The 25119-nt window shown below is 40.4% G+C and overlaps 1 long non-coding RNA gene across 1 annotated transcript; it reads left to right on the top strand.

The window, feature by feature from the left end:
* The first annotated feature begins 2416 nt into the window (after positions 1-2416).
* On the top strand, positions 2417-4978 carry LOC102298141. The gene is made up of 3 exons (XR_315190.3): positions 2417-2731; positions 3256-3368; positions 3532-4978. It is a non-coding gene; the product is annotated as an uncharacterized LOC102298141 (long non-coding RNA).
* Positions 4979-25119: the final 20141 nt, after the last annotated feature.

Raw genomic sequence — 25119 nt, 5'->3', positions numbered from 1 at the left:
ATCTGTTGCACAGTTTGTGTACAGTAGTCAGTTTACAGTCAGGTGTTCTGGTCTGTTCTGCCATAATTTGTCAGTCAGTGAAGTTGAGAGAAAGTTCTCTTCTTTTCTCTTCTCGTCACTATCCTTTAATTAGCGATCGGTGTGGTGATAGAAATTTGATTTAAACTCAACTTCCTGTCTTTTATTAGGAACACAAAGAAACTTGGAACATGAGGCAGATGGAAGTGGCTTACGTCTCCTTGGTAGCACACTGAGATGAAACCAGGACAGCAGCCAAAAAAACAAACACACACACACACGTGCGCACGCACACACACTGACACGCAGCAACATTTGCACGCACGCACAAACACAGTCAATATTTCACCCCTTGCATCTGCCAATTACGAACTAGATTCGTTTGTGAAGAAAACATACACAAGTCTAAACTTAGCAGTGTTCCGTACACACACTGTGAGTCAGTAGTGCAAAACACAACGGCAGAAGACCCCCCCAGGTGAAATCCCAGAATATCGACTGGATGTATCAACTCTTTAGAGTCGTTAGGCTTTCTCCTTTTTTCTAAATCTTTTGTAAAAATCCGGTAAAAAAAACCTTCACTCAGCTACTCTCCCTCTTTCAGCTGAAATAATCCCTCTGTATGACAGCATATTCATTGTGCACGGGTGATAACAGTGCAGAGCCCATTGAGAAAACCTCCGTATCTGAATCCCTATCTGGCAAACAGCTTGAGGGTGGCATGGCCTCGAGGCTTCTCTCTGTCCCTCTGTCTGAGTTAGGACACAATCTTTTGATCTGTGGAGGAAGGCTACCACATGCTAAGAAAAACTCACGCTACGCTAGGTGTACATTCCTTTCATGCTGGACCAGAGGGAAATTCGATAAGCACTGAATTGTGAGTCTCCATGCTACACCGACCCTGATGTGCTCACTATCCATGTCAGGCACTTCTCTCGGTCTTGTTTGCTACACCTTTAAGAATGCACTAGATTAGATGAAAAACTCCAGGCAGGAAATACATTGTTTGAGCTGTCATGCCCTCTCCACTGCCTAAAAGCTGTTTGCTACCTTTGTTCTTTACCCATCTGCAGTTTTTCCACCCAGCAGTTCAAACTTTGCTGAATTCTTGTTTATATTAGAGGCTGCAATATCTTACCCCACTGTGAGAATACATTTGCAGGAAATAATCCAATCATGTTCCGTTTCTGGGGTAGGTTTTATTGTTATTTTTTTTTTCTCCCTGGTATACAAAAACGGTTTGATTTTTTGTCCCTTCGAAGATGATGTCTAACTTTATTAAAATGATTTTATGAAACTCAGCTGGGAATGAGACACTGCTGAAACAGCTTATAGATAGCGCAATGCTGGATGTGATTGTAAAAGTTGCACAGTTAGGCGATCTGGTGAGGTGAGACACTGAAAGTGAATGCGGTGTGTGTGACGAGGACAGGGAAGAAGAGAGAATAATGAGGGACTGAAGGCGTGCAACATAGAGAAGGGGTCCAGACAAACTGCTTTCATTAATTCCATTTGTTTCTGTAAGAGGGTGTGATCGGGTGACCTTTGCAGGATCCAACCCAGCTCCATCATTTTTTCTCATTATGCAAGAGCCGATAAGATCCGGGCTGACACCTGTCTCCTCGGGGAGGGATTAAACAATAAATGAATTCGCTGGAACTTTGTAAACTTACTATCTGTGTCTTGGCCAGTGAGGAGTAAAACTAAACCACAGGATGGAAAATTCGCCGGGAAGCTAATAAGACTTCAAGGCATCTCACAAACCCATAAAAGCTGCCATTAGCTGTAATAGTCTGAGCAATAGCCCTGTTTGGCATTAAAAAAGGTTCCACATTTACTCTGGTCTTGATTTTATCTATGGAGAGAGAGTCAGTGTACATATTCCTAAGAGTTTACTGAAACGCAGTCGAGCTGAACAGCCTGCTCTTATGGTTTAACAAAACATCTTTTTCCGTGATTGGTAGATCTTAAGAACAATGGAACTTGATAAATACGAGAAAAAATATGTCTGAGAAAAAATAAGCGCACGTTATTCTTTTCAAGTCTGAAGGCCGCTCTACCCCTTTAAAGAATATTTTTCAACCCACTTCATTAATTCAAGTAAGACAGTTAATTAGGCAATAGATTTTTATATTGGAGACTTTCATGCTGCTGCAGTGTGATGCTCAAAATTTCTGCTATCACTGGTGAATTTCAATCAGCTATACAACACAGCCATTGCTTTATATACAGCGCATACAGAATCTTTACGGCCAACGTCGAGCCAGCTCCATATACTCTGTTTCTTAGATATTGATACAAAGACAAGAAATATCAGCGTGCATGGTCCTTATGTCCGAAGAAAGTGTCACTGTGTTGCCACTACTGGCACCTTAATGCTGCTTAATATGCAAATACAGTGGAACCCCGACTTAGGAATACCCCATTTAACGAAAAATTCAAGTTACGAAGGCACTTAACGGCAATATTTCTGCCCGTGTTACGACAAAATGCCCGCGTAACGAAATCTGCTGGCTCTGATTGGCTGAGCCCACAATGCCTTCCCAATCATGTGACAACCCCCTTGGCTTTCCTACTTGCGCTGTGCTGTTCCACTTGAACGACGTATTGTTGCAGTTAGCAATTAGCCTATAGCCTATCGTTCACTCAAAAGGGTGCTTCGACTTACGAAAATTTTCGACTTACGAAATACCCTCGGGAACGAATTAATTCCGTAAGTCAGGGTTCCACTGTAATGATGTGAACAATTAGGGTAACTTGAATATCAGCCAGTCAGATTATAGAAGTCTGTTTTAACAGTTTTGTAATGTTTATTACAAATACTTTTAGATGTCTGGATTTTTTTTAAGTCGACACAATTATTTTCATGTCTCTTTTCACTCACCTCTACTGTAAGGTTAAGATTGCAGAACTCTTTAGGCAAAAATGAACAGCGAAATTTGACTTCCCAAAGTTTGCATATTTCAGAAGTTGGGATATGTGTCTGAGTATTTCCAGAACCCTCTCCTATCTATACCTATAAGACACTATTGGCTTTGAGAAACCAACAAAGTGGCAGTATTTAACACCACGGGGATGAGAATGGGCTGGCCATTCAATGTGCAGCTTCATACTAACTTCAAACTGTCAGACAGAAACTAAAAAAGTGTCTTTGACTACATTTTGTTTACTAGTTTTTTCCCCCAGCTGTGTGTTGTAGAACCAATTTCCTCTAAATTAAGTCTTTGTCTCTTTCAGCTGTGGCTTCGAATTAAAACTGTTGAGAGGAAGCTTCCTAACAGCTCTGTGGATCTCCCACCTTGTGAGGGGCAAGGAGACCGTGGCACAGCCCTCCAGCACCTGGGCACCAGGTTGAAATACATTAATTTTCACATAAAAGCCTAATAAGGGAGAGCAGCAGCAACGTCTGCACCCTGCCAGTATCTTTCATGTGACCAATTACTGACAGATCCCCAAAATCATATTCACCTTTTACCATCTTTAATTAGTTCTTTATCACTATTGCTTTTCCAGGATGTCGTCTCCAGGCTCAATTCATTCCTGTCAGCACGCTGTGAGATGACTGCATTATCAGGGGTTGATATCCCCCAACGATGCGTGAGCATTTATGATCCGTCTCACACACCGGATTCCAGGGGTTTCTGTCACCGCATGTTATCTCCACTCAGCGCTATCATTGTGGGCAGAAGTGCTGGAGATACTGTAGAGCTGAATGGGAGAGAAAAAACACACACAACTAAACAGGGACAAAGAAAAGTAAAGAAAAGCATTCACGTCTGTAAAAGTTATGCAAACGATCACAATCGGGGACAGAAGGTTCGGTGAAATAAACTGAACTCAGTGGCATTTGTAAGCCAAGATTTCCCAGTATTGTAACTTTTACGATTTACATTTAACAAAGTACTTGAAAGTGAGAAGATTCATAGCACTCATTTTGTAAATTGTTTACGGCACATCATTTAACACTCAGTGCAACGTGTTTATTAGTGAGAATTCTTACAGCTGATGTGAATTTAAAGTGGGAACAAGAACATGCGATAGGTCTGACATGTGTTTAATTCTGCATTAACGTCTTCCTGGTGGAAGCAAACAGGCTTGCCATTAGACATTCATTATATTGATTTTGCAGCAGAGTTGAGTCTCGTAGGAAAATGAGGTTTCTCTCCCTTTTGTCTGTCAGCTAATTATTGAAAACAAGATTTGCTTCTGATTAAGGGAGCGGGTCGTTGTTGCTGCAGACACATTGACATGCACAAAACACCTGAGGTTAGTGGAGGACAGTGGGTGGATATGGTTGGGGCAAGGTCTTTCCTCCTTAAGCCTATTAAAGAAACAGATGCCAGATCTTACAAGGTTTGCTTATAACAAGGTGGATTAAATTGCACCATATGTCTGCATTACTTTCCAGCCATTTTAAGCAAATATTGTAGCTGTGTCTGCAATTCCAATTCAAAGCCACTGACAATGAAGATGTCTTTTTTTCTGGGTTTGTTATGCTAAGAGTGGGAACGGTGTGAGAATATGAACACTCGCTTTTTACCAAATGATCTTCAAATCCTGTTGGCGTTCAGAAAACAACACCAATTCAAAATTAATCACTGAAGACATGTTTTTATGTATTATGTGGATATCTTACTTTTCTAAAATCAGCCAACTTCCTTTAACCTGCCCAAACATAAATGTCATTCCTCTCCATCCACCTCACTCACGAGGGATGAACAAATGACCTTTTCAAGCTCCTTCCTGGAATCAGCTGTGCTGAGTGTACTGTAAAAGTACTGACATAATGGCGTCTTTAGCATTTTTCCCACACATTAAACTGCAAATAATATTGATTACTTTGAAGTTAACTGTATCAAAAGACCAGCTGTACTAGAGTCTGTGCTACAGTTTTGGTGAGAGATAATGCAGTATTTTTACATGTAAACGCTGTGATGTGTCCATACAGTCTACAGCAGCGATCCCCAACCACCGGGCCTCGGACCGGTACCGGTCCGTGAGTCGTTTGGTACCAGGCCACGAGAGTTGAGGCTCAGGTGTGAAATGTATAGTTTTCAGGGTTTTTATCGGTTTTCAGCATTATTTTGTTATCGTTTTTATCGTTTACTCGGTTTTCCTGGGTCTTTTCATGTGTGTTATGAATAATTTTTTTTTTCGGTACCGGTACTAGTTTTATTTTGTTGTATTTATCCGCGACACCTTAAAGGCCGGTCCGTGAAAATATTGTCGGGAATAAACCGGTCCGTGGCGCAAAAAAGGTTGGAGACCGCTGGTCTACAGTACAACCAAGCTGGTTACTGTTAGCTTAAACTTAGCTAACACTTCTAGCTAACACTTAGCTAACACTAAAATGCTTCCTTTTGTGCAAATATGGTCATTTGGCTTAAATTCTCAGATTTGGGCTTAAAAAAGTCCTGATGAGCTAATGGGCAACGTCACAGTGAACACATCCATCTTTCATATATAATCTATAGCTGGAACGTTAAACCCATTTTACATTGTGCCCACTTTTATCTTAAGTGGGCCGATCCAGTGAATTTCCTGTTTCCTGTAAAGATATTTAACTACACATTTAATCCCATTTAATATAGAAATAAGTCTTAATTCAAGAGTAAATCTCAGTTTTTAGCACACTATGAAAATGCTGCTGTATTATGCAGAACCCCCCCCCCAAAAAAAAAAAAAAAACAGGCCTGATTTGGTCTTTGGCAGCCTGATTCTGGCACTCGGGCCTTGCGTTTCACACCCTCGAAATATAGTGTAGATTTTGCCTATGCAGGTTGTTCATGTCTACTCTGTGTAACAGCAGACTATCCATACAGAGGCTTCCCCATTTTGTTTCAGCCTGAGCCGTAAATGATAGATCAGTAATTGAGGGATTTGATTCTACTTTGCCCTGTGGAGGTTGTCTTCCCCTTTGACCCAAAACCATAAACGGCCTCCCGTCCCAGGAGGGGAAAAAGTAATTGCTCATTCTGTAGCTACAGCACAGCCTGACCAAGTCACTACTTAATAATTTACATGTCTTCGTGGTGGCTCTTTCCTATGAATCACACAGCGATATTGAAATGTAACAGAGGGGTTGAGAAATTCTGAACTCCCCTCTCTTCTCATCTGAGGCGTCGCTAAGAAATGTGCACGATTGATTTTCTGTTTGTTTGTTTTTCAGGGCAGTAAAAGCTGCTAAAGTGTGTCAGACAAGAATCCACATTCGAGTTGCACGTTGCAGAGAGCGGTGGGATGATTATCCTGTGATGTAGTGAGGCTATAGGCTGGAGCCGCAGGTAGAACGGCAGAATGCACAATGTGGAGCTGCGGAGTAATTGATCTGCGTTGCTGTCTGTTGTGGGTTCGGGTGCAATATTTCTGGATCACACTGTTGTACAAACTCTTGATCAACATGCTGAATCATTACATGTAATTCTCCAGCTGAGCCATAAATCATACCGTGACGGCAGAAGGAGGTTGTGTTTTGTTTTGGGTTTTTCTCTCTTTTGTTTCTCTACTCCAGCTTTTAAATTTCACTCCTCGCCATCATCCTTTCTTCCTCATTGTTATTCAAGCGCATCCTTTTAAAAGAAAAGGTGGAAAAACATTGGCTGACTAAGTCAGACTTTTGACTTGTTACACATAACTTATTTTGAAAGCGTAAAAAACAGATTCTGGGTACAATATAGTTGCCAGACATCCCCACCCCCAAACTAGGGAAAATCAATAAAACTGATAATAAATTGTGTGGGCGGGCTTTGTCTTTCTTTGCCTTTCTGGGCATGGGTGAGGCATCCTGGCATGGCAGCCACCCTCTGTGGCTCTGTGGGAATATGAATAATGTATTTTTCATTTAGATTCACCCTCATCCTACAGTATGTTAGGGGCATTAAGAGATGGTGGGATGTACAAACACAGAGGTTAGAAATTAGATGATTCCACAGGGACTGTATAAAAATGCAGTGCATCTGTTGTTTTTATCGGGCTATTTTCTTCCTCTGGCATTAATTCAATCTGTGTGAAGGTGGGGAGGATTTCAAATACAAGCAAATGTTCAGACACAGCGCCATTCAGGCAGTTAACGAGCAAGGCAACGCGAGGTAGAGAGAGGAGGTGAGCGTGAGAGACAATCCTCTCAGTGTTTATCAAAGTGGTCTAATCAGGTCAGTTACTCATCTCTGACGTCACGTAATCTCACACTTGTGCATCCCTACCGCAGACTGATGCCACTTTATGAGCCATTCCTCACTGATAATATTTACCCGGGTGCATTGTTAAATGCATTATATCATCCGGTGATATTAAATCACATGCAGCTCCATCATAAACTAAGTTTGTACCCTAACATCAGGGGAGATAGAATCCAAAAACAAAGTCTAAATTGTGGGGCGAGCGTCTGTGTGGATGAATACGATGGGACAGATAAGGAAACTGAGACTAAGCCAGATGTTGTATTCCTGGGTGTGTCTTTGGAGTCTTGGCTTGGTTTTTCCCGGTTGCTGAGCTAAGCTGTTCGAGCAAAGCATCGTGGGAACTGTCATCTCTGCTGAGCAGCAGATGAAATCAGGTGGTCAACACAGGGGGAAAAAATGTGCTTTTAAACACTAAAAACTTTTCTTCTCAATAACAAAAATACCTCGAATAAGGTGCAATAAACACTCCATTGTCTTGGAACATTTAGACATTTTCTTCCCCTTTACCTTTTTTTTTGGTTTTTTGCAGTCCTGGCAGATTTTTTTTTCTAAACTGAATTATGTAGCAATTTGCTGTGTCTTTGATGTGATAAATTTGAAGCCCTGCTGAAATGTACACAGACTTGAGGGTCTGCGAGAAACCATCAACACCGTCGTGCTGTTCGGCTGTAGCTCACCCCCTTCCCTGCTGAAAACAGAAAGATGAGACTACTGTAGCTGTTGGGCTTTTCTGCATAAACAGTGCTTCATTCAGAGTCCGGGGGCTTCCTGATCGGGGCCGATTATACCGCTGTGGCTAGAAAAATGATGACTATTCAGGAGTGGAGAAGGATGCTGACTGGTAGTAACCTCAGGAAAAGGACAGTGAAATGAAGGCTGGGATTCTGTGTGTGTGTGCGTGCAGTTTGATTAATTATAATGAGAGACTAAAATTAAGAACATTTATCTAGGATGATGTTTCCTCTGTGAAATGTGAAATACACATTACACATGTGCTCATTTTTTCCTTAGGTGCAACAGTGGACTTATTACAATCCCTTCTTTTTTGAGCTCTGAGGAGCTATCGCAAGGATGGGGGTCTGTTTTTTCTCCTTCTCTCGCTCTTTCATTCGATGTGGAAAAATGCATAAGGTTCTGTGGTGTTTGTGGATCAATAGCGTTGCTGTGTTGGTGAGTTCCTTGGTATGGGTGACACAGCTTTGCAGTTATTTGGAATTGAATTAGGGGGGCTGAGGAGGGAGGCAGAGATGATGAAGAGTATCAATCATTCTGTCTCTTGAGTGAAGTTATTTGTGGGTCGACAGAATCTGCAATAATGAAAGTTCACTTGTTCACCACTGAGGGTTTGTGGATAAATTTACTTTCCCCATGACATCAGACCTAGAACGAAGGGCACGCACCCTCAGCAGAGGAAGCACTGTCAATAGAGTCCGAACGATTCTTTACAAGTGTTTGTCCTCATAGCAGAGTTTGTCATGACATAAGCCTCAGGGGTTTGTACTTGCCACGTTTTCCCTGGCCCAAACACAGATGGCTGTGTCGGTTCAATTTTATCGCCCCTTTTAACAGAACTCTAGCTTCTATTATGACTTTTTCCTCATACCTAACTGATGTCTGACACTGTGTTTACCCTTTTTTTCTCACCCTGTTCACGATTGCTTTCACAACCTAAAACGCAGAAATAAAAGGCACAATTACTCCTCTGTTTTTCCTCCTCCCCCCCTTCACACACAAATCCCTTTTACCCTCCTCTTCCCCTTTAATCTGCAGGAGAGTGATCGCCCCAGCGCTTCAGAAGCGATTTGATAACATTACAGTGGAACTGCCCTCTCTGCTGTCTCAGTATTAGGCAGCGTGGCTGCGATGGAGAATAGTTTAAGTGAGATTGATTGAACCCAGCTGGTTTGGATTCCTGGTGTTTCAGAGTCATTTGTGCCGGGATTGGCTCATAACCTGTCAATCAGATGGATGGATGGACAAGGAGGTGCAGCAGAGGGTGGGCCTGCGAATGTGGGAGAAGTTAACTCAAATGAGTGAGAGTGCCGAGTAAAGAATCAGCCCGAGTGTGTGGCTGATGCAGGTTGATTCTGTTTAACCAGTGTGCCAGCCATTACGTATGATTAAATATACTGTGGCTGATTTTGGGTTAGCTTCACTATGAGCTTGGCTTCACCTTATGTAAACATCTATTTAACACAGCCACATTAACATTAGCGCCTAATGGAATCGAGCATAAAATGTGTGACTGCATTTTAACACCCAGGCATTTTGCAACCCAAAACGATCAAACCACCAAAATAAAAGGCTGAACATGAAGAAGTGATGCAAGTTATGTAAAAAGCAGGGTATTTAATGCTATCAGGTGGAGAAAACATACAGCAGCATCACTGCTTTTGTGTTAAAGGTCAAGAACTTTAAAAGCCACATCATGATGTGTATAAAATCTAAGAATTAAGAAATTAAGAACTCCAGAACAAAAGGGTGTACTACTGTTTTCCAGTTCAATTTTAAGTTCAGTAGTACTATTCATTTAGGCAGAGTCAACTCATATACATTAATTGGCCACTTTATTAGGCACACCTTGCTAGTACTGGGTTGGACCTCCTTAATTGTTCCTGGAAGCTGAAACCCTTCTCTGAGTTTTTGGTCCACATTGACTTGTCAGCATCACACATGTGCTGCATAACCCATGATGCCAAACTCCCATACCACCGCATCCTGAAGCTGCTGTACAGAATTAACATCTGATGACTATGAGGCATTTGAGTATAGTTTTCATGTTCAAGAAAATAGTTGGAGACGATTTGAGCTCCATGACAAAGTTTATTGTCCTGCTGTAAACTGTGGTCATAAAGGGAAGGTCGGTTGGTACTGCTGGGCCCAAAGTGTGACACGAAAACATCCCCCACACCACCAGCACACTGAACTGTTGATACAAGGCTGGATGGATCCATACTTTCTGAGGTTTTCCTGACCCTACCAGTGTCACACCAGAAATCAATATTGACTGAACCAGACAACGTCCTTCAATCTTCATACCAATTGAAATTCTTCACAGAAGATGTGAAGCCTTAGTTTCACGTTCTTCACTGACAGAAGGGGCACTCGATGTGGTCTTCTGCTGCTAGATAAGGTCTCAATGTGCTGTGTATTCAGATTTTAGCCCAGAGACCTGTCGCTCACTGCATATCAGTTTATGAAATACTATCGGTAACTATGCCACAGTCAAAGTCACTTTAATCACCTTTCGTCTTCATTGTGATGTTCGGTGTGAATTTCACCAGGTTATTATAACTATGTCTAAATGCTTAAATACACCAGGTTGCTATCGTGTGATTGGTTGATTAATAATTATTTGCATCAATAACTACTATGAACAAATGTACCTAACAAAGTGGCCAGTGTAGGTCTTAGTTTAGTGTGTTCTAAAATAAAAACCAATGAGTTTGCAGCTCTGGGTGCTTGTTGTTTTAGCTCATTAGCTGATAGCATTAATCCACTGATGAGCTTTCAGACTTTTACTTAACCAGAAAAATGAAGTGATCGCTCTCAATAAACCGGACTAGTTAATTGGTCCACTGTGAAACTGCTCTCTGTCCTGTCACATGATCTGTCTCTATGCGCTGTTTATGATCTGCATAGAGTCTGAAACCAACAAACATTCATGTCCATCCATCCATTTTCTCGACCGCTTGTCCGGGCACAGGCACAATCAAAAGAGGTGTGTCTGAGATCAAATGGGAGACCTTAATGAGGGTCGTGATTGATTTATGAAGTCTGACAATTTAAGTAAACCTTTAATAAAGCTCATGAAATAGAAAAACAAAAGACACTTTAAAGGTAGCAAGTAGCTGCAGCAAGCAAGGGAACGACATCATGTGGATTTGTATCTGTGCCAATTCAGCCACAAATTGCAGAGGTGGATTTGTGCACTGCACAATATTTTCACACATATTATTGCCAGTAATTGCTCAGCCACCCAACTTCATTATTCCATAGAAAGAGGACCATCCAACACAACTGGCTGCTCTTCACGCAGGTAACACTCTTTACATAAGAGGTTACAGTAATGACACCATGGGTCCTCAGAACCGAAAGATTTGCATACTGATAGAGAACGCCATGCAGACATCCTGCCAATCTCCCTAATAACTAATAACTGGCTTAATTTGAATATCAAGAGAATATTGTGAGGGAGGGAATAGAAATTGCATTACACGATTTTCATCCTTATAGTTTCCACCATCCATGTGGCATTTAAATGAGAAATCAAAAGCGGAGTGATGCATTGGTATTTCTTTATTATAACTGTGAGGACGTGATGCACTGGTGAATCACTTTACCATGTGGAGGAATTAAAACTCGAGTAAATCGCTCTTTTCTATAAACTTGCACCATTTTGTATGTTTGTGTGGAAGCCAATACATTTTTGTTGTTTTTTTTGTAATGAGCTCTCCAAAACATATTCCTTTCCCTAATTAGCGTAAGCTGATCAAGTAGCCTGTTGCAGGATTGCTGTGGCTTTACAGCGAACAAGCAGAGTATGAGCTGATAAATGAGGTGTCTGGCTGTCCGGGCTCCGGTGTTATCTTGGAGCTGCTATGTACAGCCGACTGCTGTGTAGGTGGTGAAGGCAGGTGACAAGAAGAGAGGGAGGAAAAGGAAGTAAGAAGGTGGTTCGGAGGGGAGAAAGGAAGTGACAGAGTGACAGACAGTAAGACACACAGAGGGTGGAGAAGACGAGAAAAAGCAAGGGTAGGGGTGGAAGCCTATGGGTGCCTGGTCTGTCAGGCATGTGATGTGCGATTGTGGCTTTTTTTTTCTCTTTCCACTACAGAATATGGTGATATTGTATCTGTGGTGGCACCACACCCCTGTCAGAGGGGAGCTCAGCTGGGTTTGAAGCTAATTAGGCGAACTTTGCTCCTTACCTCCGAGGTGAGGCGAGACCATGCGAACTCGCAGTGATAGGTAACGACAAGCAGCATCAGATAGACTTCACAGCGGATGCTTAGCTGAAGGTGGAGAGATGAAGAAGAAGAAAAAAAAACGAAAATGGTGAAAATCATTTCAATAAACATACCTCAGTGCGCTGATGAATAATAGATAAAGAACCATTTTACTCCGAGTTGAAGTATAGTTTCACTTCTTTCATCACAGGATGCATGGCTCTTTTTTTTTAACCTCCATTTTGCAGGATTTTAATAAAGCATGGGCTACAAACTGCCATCTAATGCTTCAGCAATACAGTTTCACTTGGTATAAAAATATTCCGAGGATCTGGCACATTCACAGCATCGTCTGTGTCACTGTGCGGCTGTCAAATAGATTATAATTCATGAGCAAGGAGATGTTCTACATTTTGCCTACCCTTTACTTATCGCAAAATAGCATATTAAGAAGAATGAAATTTGCAGGAATCGTGTGAATGAGTTCTGGGTTCCAATTTAAATCATATTTATGTATGACTAGGGTTGCCAATCATTTATTTTGTCTGTGATATGAGTTAAATGTGTGGTTTTAAATGTGTTGTCTTTCCATAGAATGTGTAGTTTTCCCAAAAAACATGAAGGGTGACATTAAAAGTTCAGTAACCTTAATGTGCAACTGCAACATATCCGTTATGTATACATTTTTGCACTATATTCAGATATATTTTTCTATTTGCATGAAATTTTAGAAGCACTGACACTCTTACAGCATTCACACCCCTGAATAGCTGCATGTTCAGTCTTTAGAGAAGATGACATTGTGAAAGCATTAAAAAACAAGAAACTATGTTTAATCAGGGCTCAGCAGTCTCAGAGAACAAAAGGGTGAATTTAAGAGAATTTAAGCTTGGGAAACTGTCTAAAAGGAAGAGGCAAAGGAAAACTTTACACAATATAAGATGTCAAAACAGACATAATAATACTCCAGTAAGACATAAAAATTCTATGGAAAGCAAAGACGGATCACATGTATTTATTACATGCAATCATGTGGAAAAGAGGGTTTTCTCAGAACTCTGCAGCTCTGCTAAAAAGAGTTTTTTGTAGAACCACCTTTAGTAGCAAAAAGCTGGAGCAGCTGACATCTTTTTTCAACTTTATCAGTTCTCTCACATCTTTGTGGAGGACGTTTAGCCCACTTTTCATTCATTGAGGTTTGCAAATATTTATTTATGCACAGCTCTCTTAACATTCTGTCACAGCATTTCCATAAAGTTGAGGTCTGGACTTTGGGCCATTACAACACCTGAATTATTTTCGTATCCAGTGATTCTGTTGGAGATTTGCTGCTGTGCTTGTGATCATGACCCAATTGAGTGTTTCTAGAGTACTTTAGTACTCAGAGGCATTCGTGGTGGACTCAATGGCTGCATGATTCCCAGGTCCTGGGAATGCAAAACAAGCCTAAATCCTCACTCCTTCACCACCACGCTCGACAGTTGGTATGAGGTGTTTGTGGCTTGGCTTGTGCAGATGCATCTTTAAAACGCTAATCCATCTTCCAGTTATTTCTAGAGAGAAGAGGCTTTCTCCTACCATCCTTGCATGCAACCCACACTTGTTCAGTCGTCTTCTAATTATATGTTAACATTTAACATGCTAACTAAGGTCTGTAGAGACTAAGATGTAGCATGAGCTCTTGGAAGATTGTGGCCTTTACCATATATCTAGATGCTTAAGGCCAGCAACCTGGCAAAACGTCTGTCACACTTGCTGATGATTCATCACTGAAGTGCATTTGATTATCAGCAAATGACTACTACTATCCTTTTGATGCATGCTCAATCATCTAGGTAAGGAAATCCCAAAAAGTTGATTCGGTTCATCTGTAAGATGAACTTTTTGGGGTACTACTATCCTCCACAAAATCCATTCGAAGAGTACTTTTCCACAGTCACACAAATACTGACATATGTTACAAGTGAAGGAACACAACAACATTTCAGGAACAATAAAAGTTTAAATTATTTTCCTGATTCTTTCAAATGGACTTAATTTCTTTCTTACGTTCTGTCATTTCCAAGATGAAACAGACATAATGTTCAAAAACCTTTATGATCTGACATTGGGAACAAATATGTACGGTACTGAGGAAATGGAACTAGCCCGAGCAGAGACTCCAACCAACGGTGAAGTTTGAAGATGTAGAGAGAAGAGTTGTTTGCATGATTTCCACAGCCAACCATAAAATGTAAAGGTATGAATTATCCAACTAAAGTTGACACCGATCAGGTACCACGAGGAGCAGATCACTGTAACTAAATACTAATAAAAGAAATCTGGCTACAGAAACAAGATCTTTAAAATGACAAATGTTGAACTATAATCCCTAGAATATTGTCTAAATAATAATGAGACTACTCTAGGTCACAGTGATTGCAATTCTGCTTTCCTGGCTTGGCTCATTAGACCGTGTACTGTGTTTCTAAGGGAAGAACCTGAAAATCGTAATACACAAAAATTACTTTTTTCTGTTTTCATAGCGGGCATGATTAAGACTCCAGAAAAACGGCACAGGAAGAAAGCTAAAACAAGGTTTGGGTGAAAGATTAGGTTGCAGCTTGTGCAGTCGTATCCAAGAGACCTGCAATAAATCATACCTTCCCAAAGGTTATAATGTTCAGTGTTTGTAAAACTGTTCTTTAGAGGTGTTGCTTGGTCATTTTTGAGTCTCTATTTTCGAGCCTTGTTGGTTTATAAAAAAAGGGGGGAGGTTTTAGTCAGTTACCCTTTTAATATCTGATAAAATGATGGCTGGGGAAAAATAGGACTAGAAACGTGTTGCGATTATATTCTTTGAAAATAACTATAAAATGATATTAACAGTTTCAGCAAAACGTGGATGGAACCCTCATTAGAGGAGAGCACATTTTACTGGACTGTTTTTATGACTCGGGGCTATTTTAGCTCAGTACTTTTCCATACTGTCAGCTGCCACATGTGCATAGTATGAATCTTTAAGAAATACTTCCTTTGTTCTTCTATCAAACCAGCTGTTTAGCACACAGACAATATAATATCTTATGATTTTCTCACTTGAGCATATGATTTTCATAAAACTTGCTTATTACTTCCGACGTCGCGTGTTGTGATACATGTAATGCTCATGTGATAAGATGACAAGTACATCTTTTTCTTAAAAACAACGATTCAGTGGTCATTTGAACAGTTCTGATCAGTCCCTCACATGTTGCCAGTACACAGGAGGCTCAGCAGAGGTCATTGGGTCTACATCCACATGTACATCAGTGTTTTATAAACAGGGATTTTCTCATTTCCTGTCAACACAACCATTGATTTGAAAATCATCTCCAACTGCATAAAAGAAGAGTCAGCATGCCAGCTTTATGCTACATACGTGTGGACAGGGTCTATAGGCATCCTAGATTAAGGTGCTTCACAGTAAAGGACCTGCTGGCCGAGTGATGGTAACTTAATAAAATGAATGAACTCAGTAAAAATGAAAAAGAAGGTGTTTGTGCAAATCTAAAGTAATTTATTTCACAAATTATCACCAGCACTGACAGGATACTAAGTACTGGCAGATGGTAATGCATACACAGCTCTTTTTTTTTTAAAGCTATAGTGCCTATTGCCTTTTTTTAACCAGGTTTTATCCACCTTTTCACTATATACTCTTAAGCCAAAATCTGTAAACCTTGTAAATCCTCAGTAAACTCTAGAGAAAGGCATATTTGCAATAGACTAAACATGGCTCAGCCGGCTCATTATGTTGTGTAGCTCTGTGAGGCAAACCCTGATACTTAAAGGTTCTTGAGTGCATTCAACCATTTGAATCAGCGTGGTTTAAGAAGCACTTACTTTGTAAGCAACACTGTGACATAATAATAATTACAGTGTGCAATTTTATTGTCTACGAAGAAGGAAAATATGTATGCAAGGAATATTTTAGAGACTGTTTACGTCACGTCTATGATGTGTTTTCTTTTTATATTTCTACACTGAGCAAACTCCTCGAGTGTCTGCCAGATTATGTGCCAGTTGTTAGAGATGGCACGTGAGGGAGATAAATGAAAAGAAGCCGTACGAATCACATGAAAGTGGCCGAAGAGAGAGAAACATGGATGGCTGTTGCTAGGTAATAATGATATGTTGAAAGGTGAAAATGAGGAAAAGGTGAGAAAAATTAATGTTAAAAAAAAGGAGTGGAGGAATGAAAAGAAGAGGTAGGAGAGCTGAAAGCAAGGGGATCTGAGGCAACAGTGTCTTCTACCAACAGCACTTGTACAAGCTAAACATCAGAGAAGTCAATAATCAAATACAGGTAATTGAGTGCAGTATAAACTAGTCAGTGCTCCTCGAGAGGTTCTTTGTGTTTGAGGAGACCCACTGACCTCTTTTCCTCTCTCCTGTCTCTCCGGTGTGTGTGCGTGTGTGTGTGTTTAGAAGTGTGATGCAGAGGGCTGGCAAAAGTCTGAGATGCACTTAAGGAAAGAGTGAGCGAGGCGATTCACGGGCACGCCTGACACAAGTAGAGGGGCTTGGGGGAGGTGGGGATGAACTTGCAGATGGGCTCGGCGGGGAGCGTGTGCGAGCAGTGGGAGAGCTGAAGCACGACTCCAGTGATCCTCAAAGGTAGGGGAGCCACTCGCTAGCTGAAATATCAGCATCCAATGTGCAAACTTAAGTGAGCAGGCGATATGATATATCAGACTGCCATTGTGTGAAAGTGTAGGTGCATGTGGTCACGCAGTAGTTGAAGGACTAAAATACTGTCTGAAACAGGTTGAGTATATAAATGCCTAAAACCCCTCAATCATATTGATTTGTGCTGGTTAATTAAATACATTTTAATGTGTTAGCTAGTGGGCTCAGATCTGCTATAACTAGGTTGTTTTTTGACCTTTAAACAGAACAAACTAGCAAATCAGCTTGTTGTGTTGATATTCATTTGATAATACTGTGTTTACTAAGGGTAAACCATGTTTAGGACTATATTTTGTACAAGGTAGATAACAGAGGGAGATCCAAGTACTTTTCATCCTGTATCAAGTTACAATTACTGGTCAGTACATTATACTCATTGGCATCCACTATCACTGCAACACATTAATGTGCAGCTTACTGATTGATAGACAAAGTGGACAATTCCTATGCTAAATCTTACTTTGCTTCTAGTAGAAGTGGGTGAATCGATCTAAATGCTGGTATTGGTATTGGATCGATACTAGCAAGACAGGATCAATGCTTTGTTTCCTCTAAATTCAGTACACAGCTCAGTGGATTGTGTTAATTATTTTTTTGGAAATGAAAAAATATACCGAAGTTTATGAAAAATGTCTGGAAAGAATTACTACAAACTACAAATGAGAGCAAAGCGTAACATTTATTGACCTAGGAGGGAGTGGTAAATTAGAGGGTTACCTAGGCAACAGGAGCCTGGACCTCAGCTAGCAGGTTGCTTTAAATGCGGTTGGAGCTTTAAAAAACATACAATTATTTAAATTTACAAGGCAACTGTTGTGCCCATGCACTTGCATTAGCATTTGCTTTAACTTTAGACTTTTACATATTTGGTACTGTCCAGTGGGGGTGAGCAATATATCCTCCAAATTATCCCACGGTTTACAGTATAGACAATATTTTGATGATATAGAAAACAAAATACTGTTTTATCTATGATTACTGTTTGCAGACAAAATGCTAATAAAATGACAGACATTTGCCATCTTTCATGACAGACTGCTTAATTTGAAGTGTGAATATTTTGCCAAAAGGTAACAGCAGCAGCAACAGCTTTAAAGGGCAACAGTAGTCACAGAGTCTTATATCCAGTGACACAGCATAAACGCAAGCACGAAAGTAGCATAGGTAGTGTCTTCCCAGGAAATTTATAAAGCTATAACTGTCTAATAATTTAGTTTAACATGAACTAAGCTAACTTGACCTTAGCCTGCATTAAAAGAAACATTTTACATGAGATAGCTAAGTTAGGGCAACTTAGGGCAAGTTAGAGAAACTAAATGTAGCTGTATTGTGTATTGTGACAATAAACAAGTTGTCCTATCTTAGCTGTCTTAAGTAAACCGTGCTGAGTTTTATGGTCATTTGTTTGCTAAACTTTTTTAAGTACTGTTAACTTATTAGAGTTCAGAGTAACTGGGATGTTGTAACAAGGGTTAAGCAAGGGTTGCTTGTTTCTCCTCCTTGCATGCCTCCATACCCTGACTGTTCTCCAACGGTGTGTTTTTGTCTCAAGTGGTGATACAAGTTTGCAAATTCCACCTTTAGCGGGATTGTTTTGGATATTTTGCAAAGCATTGTGTTTTGTTGGAGGATGTTGAAGTAGCTCCTTTTATACAAAATCTTCATTGACTCGAGACTCTGGCAGTCAGAGCTGTCTGAGCTTGTCTGATTGGTGTGTGCGTGAACCCATGGGAATTCTGTAGTAGTGATATCATGAAATCACACATTTTTATGACAACATTAAAATTATACTATGGCATGGGCACCAGTTTGGCTCGGTGCGTTGACCAACGACCACATGCTGTGCGGCTGGGGCTAGCCGGCCCGGGTTCGAGTCCAGGCTGCGGCCCTTTACCTCATATCTTCCCCTTTCTCTCTGCCTCCACTTTCCTGTCCTTTCTTCACCATGTCTATCAAATAAAGCTGAAAAAGGCCAAAAAAAAATTATAATATGGCACCACCCTACTGTCCAACAACACTGATATTTTGATACTTTAAAAAGACTGTATAGATAAGTAGAGATGGACTGATCCGATATTACCTATCGGTATCAGTCCGATACTGACCTAAATTACTGGATCGGATATCGGAGAGAAATAAAAAATTTAATCCGATCCAGTAAATATCAAAAAAGCACCTCACAAAACTTGCGACATGGCGTAACTCGGCTCATAACCGTAGCACATCGGAGCAGTATGCATCACGTGATAGAGCGGCTTTGGCATGCAGGACCTGTCTGCGGTCTGGTTGAGCATTTAGAGCCCCGCTACCAAACCGGAATTTCATCTCTGAGAAAGTTATCCCAGAGAGAAGTAAAGCAAGTGTGTAAGTTCATCTCTGAATGTTTGTAAAGCATTCCAGCGTTAAGCTTAACAACCGATATATGGAGCAACTGCCTCTTATTTTCTCTCTCTCCCTCTCCTGCTGCTACTTCAATCATGAAACTGATCAATGATCAGCTGATCGGCTTTTCTGTTGCGAGTCCGTCTCTCTTGTTTCTTTATCTCCCACTTCGTGCCAGAAAGAGGAAACCAGCGGCTGAACAACAGCAGCACGTTTAAACTTAATAAGCTGTTGTTAGAATTTATTTAATATTACTTTCTAGACCAGGATCCTTTTCTACACAGCTGACGGCTGGTAACTGTGCAGGGGCGGATCTAGCAAAGTTTAGCCAGGGGGGCCGATAGGGCATGAACAGGGAAAAGGGGGCACAAAGACATACTTTTCATTCTTATTCTCATTTAAAATATCTAGCTTTTAATAAATAATCATCTGAATCTTACACCCAAAGTTTTAATCTGATGTAAAATGTATAGAAGTCCATTACTGTACATAGTAAATGTTAAGTCTAATATACCCTAGTAAGCTACAGTACTTTTTCCTTTGGGAAGGTACCATCTGTGCAGTCTGCAGTTCTGTTGAAGAAAGATGTTGAATCTATTTAAATATTGTAGAAAAATAATAGATTTTTGTGCATTTTCACACTGCATCAAATTAAAGTTGATTATGTCAATTAAGCATCATGAGGTGGGGGGTGGTTCCCTTTTCTTTTTTTTCTGGGAGTTTACAACCCTATTAGTTAGGTTGCTTACTCTTTAAAATACCAGAATAGGGAGGATAGAGTAGGTTTAAGTTTATTAGATTGATCAGTATTGCTGAACTATTTTGGGTGCAGTGTATTTTTTGCATACAGGTATAACAATAGCTTTAGTGGGGGTTTTTAAACTTGAGTTTGAACATATACAAAATGCAGCAAGATATTAAAAAAAAAAGTTTTATTGAAAAACACTATATTGGATTCATATCGGTATCGGCCGATATCCAAATTTATGATATCAGTATCGGTATCGGACATAAAAAAGTGGTATCGTGCCATCTCTATATATAAGATGGTAATAGCCTTCAGTTATTGCCACGAGTTTTAGCTTGGATCTCAGTGTGTGTATTACTTCCTGTTTTATTTTGATAGTCCCTCATCTTGTGTACATTATTTTCTATTTTGCTTCCCCTGTCTCATTTAGCTTTTCTTTAACTGTGTGCCCCGGGTGTCTACACTTTGCACCTGTATTTAAACCCTTTGTTTGTGTGTATTCTTTGTCACGTTGTCCCTCGTGACTCCTGCTATGTACCCCTCTACTCTTTGGTCTCCCCGTGTTCTGCTCTAATCTTGCTCTGTGTTTATTTTATCTTTTGCAAGTTACCTGCAATAAAGTGAAAGTGATTTCACATCCTGCTTCCTGAGTTGTGCATATTGGGTCCAAAACCCGCCTGCAGCACAGCATTACACAACATATTCTTTCTATTAGTCAGCAGTGGCGACTTGTGGTTTGCAGTAAGTGCAAATAGATGTCTATTGGGGGAAAAAAGTCTACTACTCAAATTATATATGACACCACTGAACACCTTCTTAGACAGTTTACAGTATTAACAGCTGTTTTCACATCTCATTTTGTCAAACACTTTGTTCATTTTGTACATGATGGTCCATTTAGAATAGACAATAAAGCAGGGTAATGCTTTAGATTTAGTTTATCAATCAACTAAACTGATTAGTAAGCCCCAGTTTGTGAGTCAGATCCACCACTTGCACCATGGAAACCAGTGGATGATGTCATCTTTTAATACATATTATGGATCATAGTATTGCTTGGAGTAATTCTATAATATTTGAAACTACTGTTTTGCTGTCACCTTCATGATGGTTTATTTGCATCAAAATGACTGCAAACTCCTTTCTTCACAGTACACATCAGTGTAGACAAGTGGAAATTTTATGCTCTGACATGGGTAGCCTTCCTCCGTGCCATCCAAAATCACGTAAACATCCCTGCCATATTTTTTGTAATGTAAATGACAGCTGTCCTACTTCTTGCTCTGAAGAATTCAAGTGCTAGGGGCATGGCCCCATCTTCTCTACAAGTAATAAAATAAGACAGCGAGGGCACGCTTGGCACAATGGCTCCTTTGTGTTCAAGCAAACAAAAAGCACAAAAAAGGATAGGAATGTTAAGTGAAGTCATGTAAGGTTAAATCTGTTTGCAAAAAGCATAAAGTCACAAAATCTTTACACTGCATGCTAAAATGAGAAGAAAAATAATATCCCTGACCTCTTGTCTCGATATACTACTCCTCTTCTTTCTCTTTCATCCCACTCAAACAGATCTGATAGACACAACAGGTTTGCGTGCAGATCAAATGTGTCACCAGTTTGCCTTCCTTCACAGATGATCACAGCAGAGGTAACCGAGGCCGCTTTGCCACAATCGCCAGTCGTCAAACAGAGCCAAATGGTGGAGCCAGAGAAGGGAGGGGAAAGCTAATTGAAAGCCAAACACTCCACGGCCCTCTGGGTTCACCTTCTTTGTACATGGAACGTGCCGAGTGCTCTGTATTTATGGGGGAAAATCAGATTCTACAAATGACATGGAGCCCCCTCCAATGGTGCTGGAGCCTCCTCGTGCAGCACGGTGCGTGGTGCTGAATGCAGCAGGAACAGCTTGGCTGTTCCCCGAGGAACAGACCTGCCGACTATCTGCAGCTGTGCTGAGAATTGTCATTTTTAAATATTCACATATTTAATCAGCTGAAAGGGCTCTCACAACACACGCACACACACACATCGGTGTAGGTGGAGGATGTGCTGTAGGGTTTGCTGGCAAGAAAAATTATTTATACTGGGATTAGTTTTTATGACTGTGATTTAGGAGAATTTGTTAACAATTAAGAGTTTTGTTGATCTTTATCTGAGAGCAGCATTTTTATGCATTACACATCACACAAGTACATACGGAAGGATGGTTGACGGTCATATTTATTTTATTCATAACAGAGTGATTATGGCAATCATCAGTCTGCTTTTCTTTATCAGTGTTACTGCAGCAGTTAGTATTGAATGGCCCTGCTGTGTTCACGAGCCATTAGCGGGGCCACTTTAATATCAAATATCAAAACCTAATCTCTCAAATTCTTAATCTGCCTCTGCAACGTTTAGAAGCGATGTGGCTCCTGAGTTGACTCAAAATCCAGACAAGAAATGTCAGAATCTTCTGAAATTAAAAACCAAGTTTTGCAAATATGGGTTGACATAATTCTAAAAAGAGGTCTGATTTAGTGAGCGCACGTTGCCTTGAGCAAAACAAAATATTTGCTGAACTGAAAGGGATGAATCATGACAATATCAAGTGGAAATTAACACGTAATACCTGACCTCTTTTTCATTGTTTTAAGGCAGGTACTAAATGAAAGCGATTGTTTGACGAAAACCATTATAACTGAATGCAGCTTTCACCCAGGAGGATAAACATGCGCACTAACAATGTGAAGCTGCCGAATGTTTCTGATACTCCGGTGAGATTCCGAGGCAGCATCAATTAGCTGTGCGCGTTGCTTTGACCTGTCACTGGGATGTCTGAGCACCTTTTATCATCTTGCACAGTGTGGAGTGTGAGAAGCATCAACTTTAATCATGTATTGTTGTTTTTCTTGGTTTTGTTTTGCTATTTTTGTGTTTTTTTGCTGCTGCTTTTTTATGCCGGGGTAAAAATATGTCCCTGTACCACGCAGAGGCCCCAGAAAGCCATGTTGTTTACTGCCGATTAACAAAGGGAAAACTGTGACACCAGTTAATGTGAATGAGGTGCCACAATACCACAGCAGGAACACGGAAAGAATTCCAAAGCGGCAGGTCTGAAATAAAGAAAGAGAGGCACAGCGGAGGAGAGAAAGACGGCAAAATATGGAAAAATTGAGGGGCAGGAAAAGAGGAAAACAGTGACATACCCCCCCATCGATTGTCACTGACAAATCCCGCTTAACACAACATAGTGAAAGTGCTTGGGAGCGTTGCTGGTGAACTCTAAACAATTATAAGACTGAGTAAGACCAGAACTGAAGGTGTTTTGCAGACATGTTTTAATGAATTCTTATGTAACAACCATTACAATGCTTTACACCAGAACTGGGACACATTTGGATCAATTACAAAGATGCAACTGCTGGGTCGGATTTCAAGTTTACAATGAGGTGATCAAGTGTACTTTGTCTGTACAAGTAGTAGATAATGTAAAAGTAATCCTGAAGTAATGAGGAACTACATATTATGGTTCTTTGCTTTAATTGGGGGAAATTGCTCAGGGAGTGGAAATATGATTGATTTTCGCATAGTTAGTATTTGTCATATTTAGTACTACCTGATGAGTCATTGTCGTTGCATCTCCCAGCTGGTTCTTTAGAAAAAATGAAACCATCAACGAAAAAGTTCAGAAGTTGAAGCTGAAGTTAATGACTGACTAATTAACAGGTTTTTCCTATTTTGTTCCTAGTAACTTTGCAGTTTTACCAGTGGATTTCTTTTTGATAATTCACATGGCATTACGGCCATTGTCACCCATGAACTCTGCAAAATGCAAATGAAATAAAATTGAGACCCTCACACGAGTATGCCGGACTGGAAATCCTCCATTTCATATAAGGAGGTTGCAGAGTGTGCAAAACGCACAACGTACCACAACTTCTCGATTAGTGTGAATCTATCAGAATATCACCTGATAGATAGTAGAATATCTATCAGAGCCTATCACCTGCATTTGGATTCTCACATGCTCCTCCATCAGGCGCTCTTTGTGGAGCACGTGTAAAAAAGTGCTACTATCCTTAAAAAAGAAAACCTACATCCCGGCAGGTTTTTAGCATCTAACGTGACACACACCTTCATGTGAGACTGTGAAGAAGGTGCCAGCCAGTGAGGATCCTTTTTCTTACTCGTTAGTGATGCTTTTAATAGCAACAACGAACAAGAAACCATTAATGGACAGACTTCATTCTCAGACCAGCAAATGCTTCTTACAATCAGCTGCTGATTGTAAGAAGAGAAAACTAGTGCTCCTACTTAGATGTATTAAAAAATATCCACATGTCCCTTTGTAGGGCTTATTTTAGTGCTTTTTGTTATTTTAAATCAAACAACAGTTTACCTGCTAATAAAGCTTACACATTCATGTTCTTGGTAAGCTACTGTCATAACACTTCGTGGCTCGAAGTCAAAGTGAAAAAAAATTTTTTTAATGGCTTCTGTGCTCATTTACGGCTAGTCTGCCTCTGTCTGTTTGACGATCGCACGTTTAGTCAGACACTGCTAACAACATAATAACTGATCACAGCAGAGGATCCTTCGAGCTGATCCAATCTAGCATTGAAGGAATGAACCTAACACTAATTAGCAGGTATTTGTGTCTGTTCGTTGCACTCGTACATTTTATAGATGCAGATTACTAACTAAGCTTGCTAGTGTTAATTGACAGCTTAGCACTCCATAATTTCTAAAGCAATTTCGGCTAACAAAAAAAAAATGGCCTCAAGTTGAAGTTGAATATGTCGTTATCTGAAGCCTCAATCAAAAGTTGGATATTTTGATCTGCTTCTTTGCTTTCTTGCTGAGTTAAATGGAAAGGGCTGGTAGCATTCTGGTGTCTGTTTGAAGCTAAACAAGCAGCTGGTTGGATTAGCTTTGCATGAAGACTCGAACCAGGGGACAGCTACACAAGCTGTGTATCCAAACAAGAATTAAACTGTTAAGCAGCGAGCTTTGGAGGTGGAAACTGGCAGATTTGGGTAGTTTGGGGCAGAGCCAGATAGCTGTTTCTAGTTTTTACCCAAAGCTAACTATTTGCTGGCTTTACCTTTAATATAAATGGACAGATTTGGGGGTGGTATCAGTCCTCCTA

Source organism: Haplochromis burtoni, unplaced genomic scaffold (assembly GCF_018398535.1).
Source record: "Haplochromis burtoni strain Fernald_Lab_line unplaced genomic scaffold, NCSU_Asbu1 Contig_1, whole genome shotgun sequence".
Taxonomy (NCBI): Eukaryota; Metazoa; Chordata; class Actinopteri; order Cichliformes; family Cichlidae; genus Haplochromis; species Haplochromis burtoni.
This window is presented reverse-complemented; position numbering and strand designations above follow the sequence as displayed.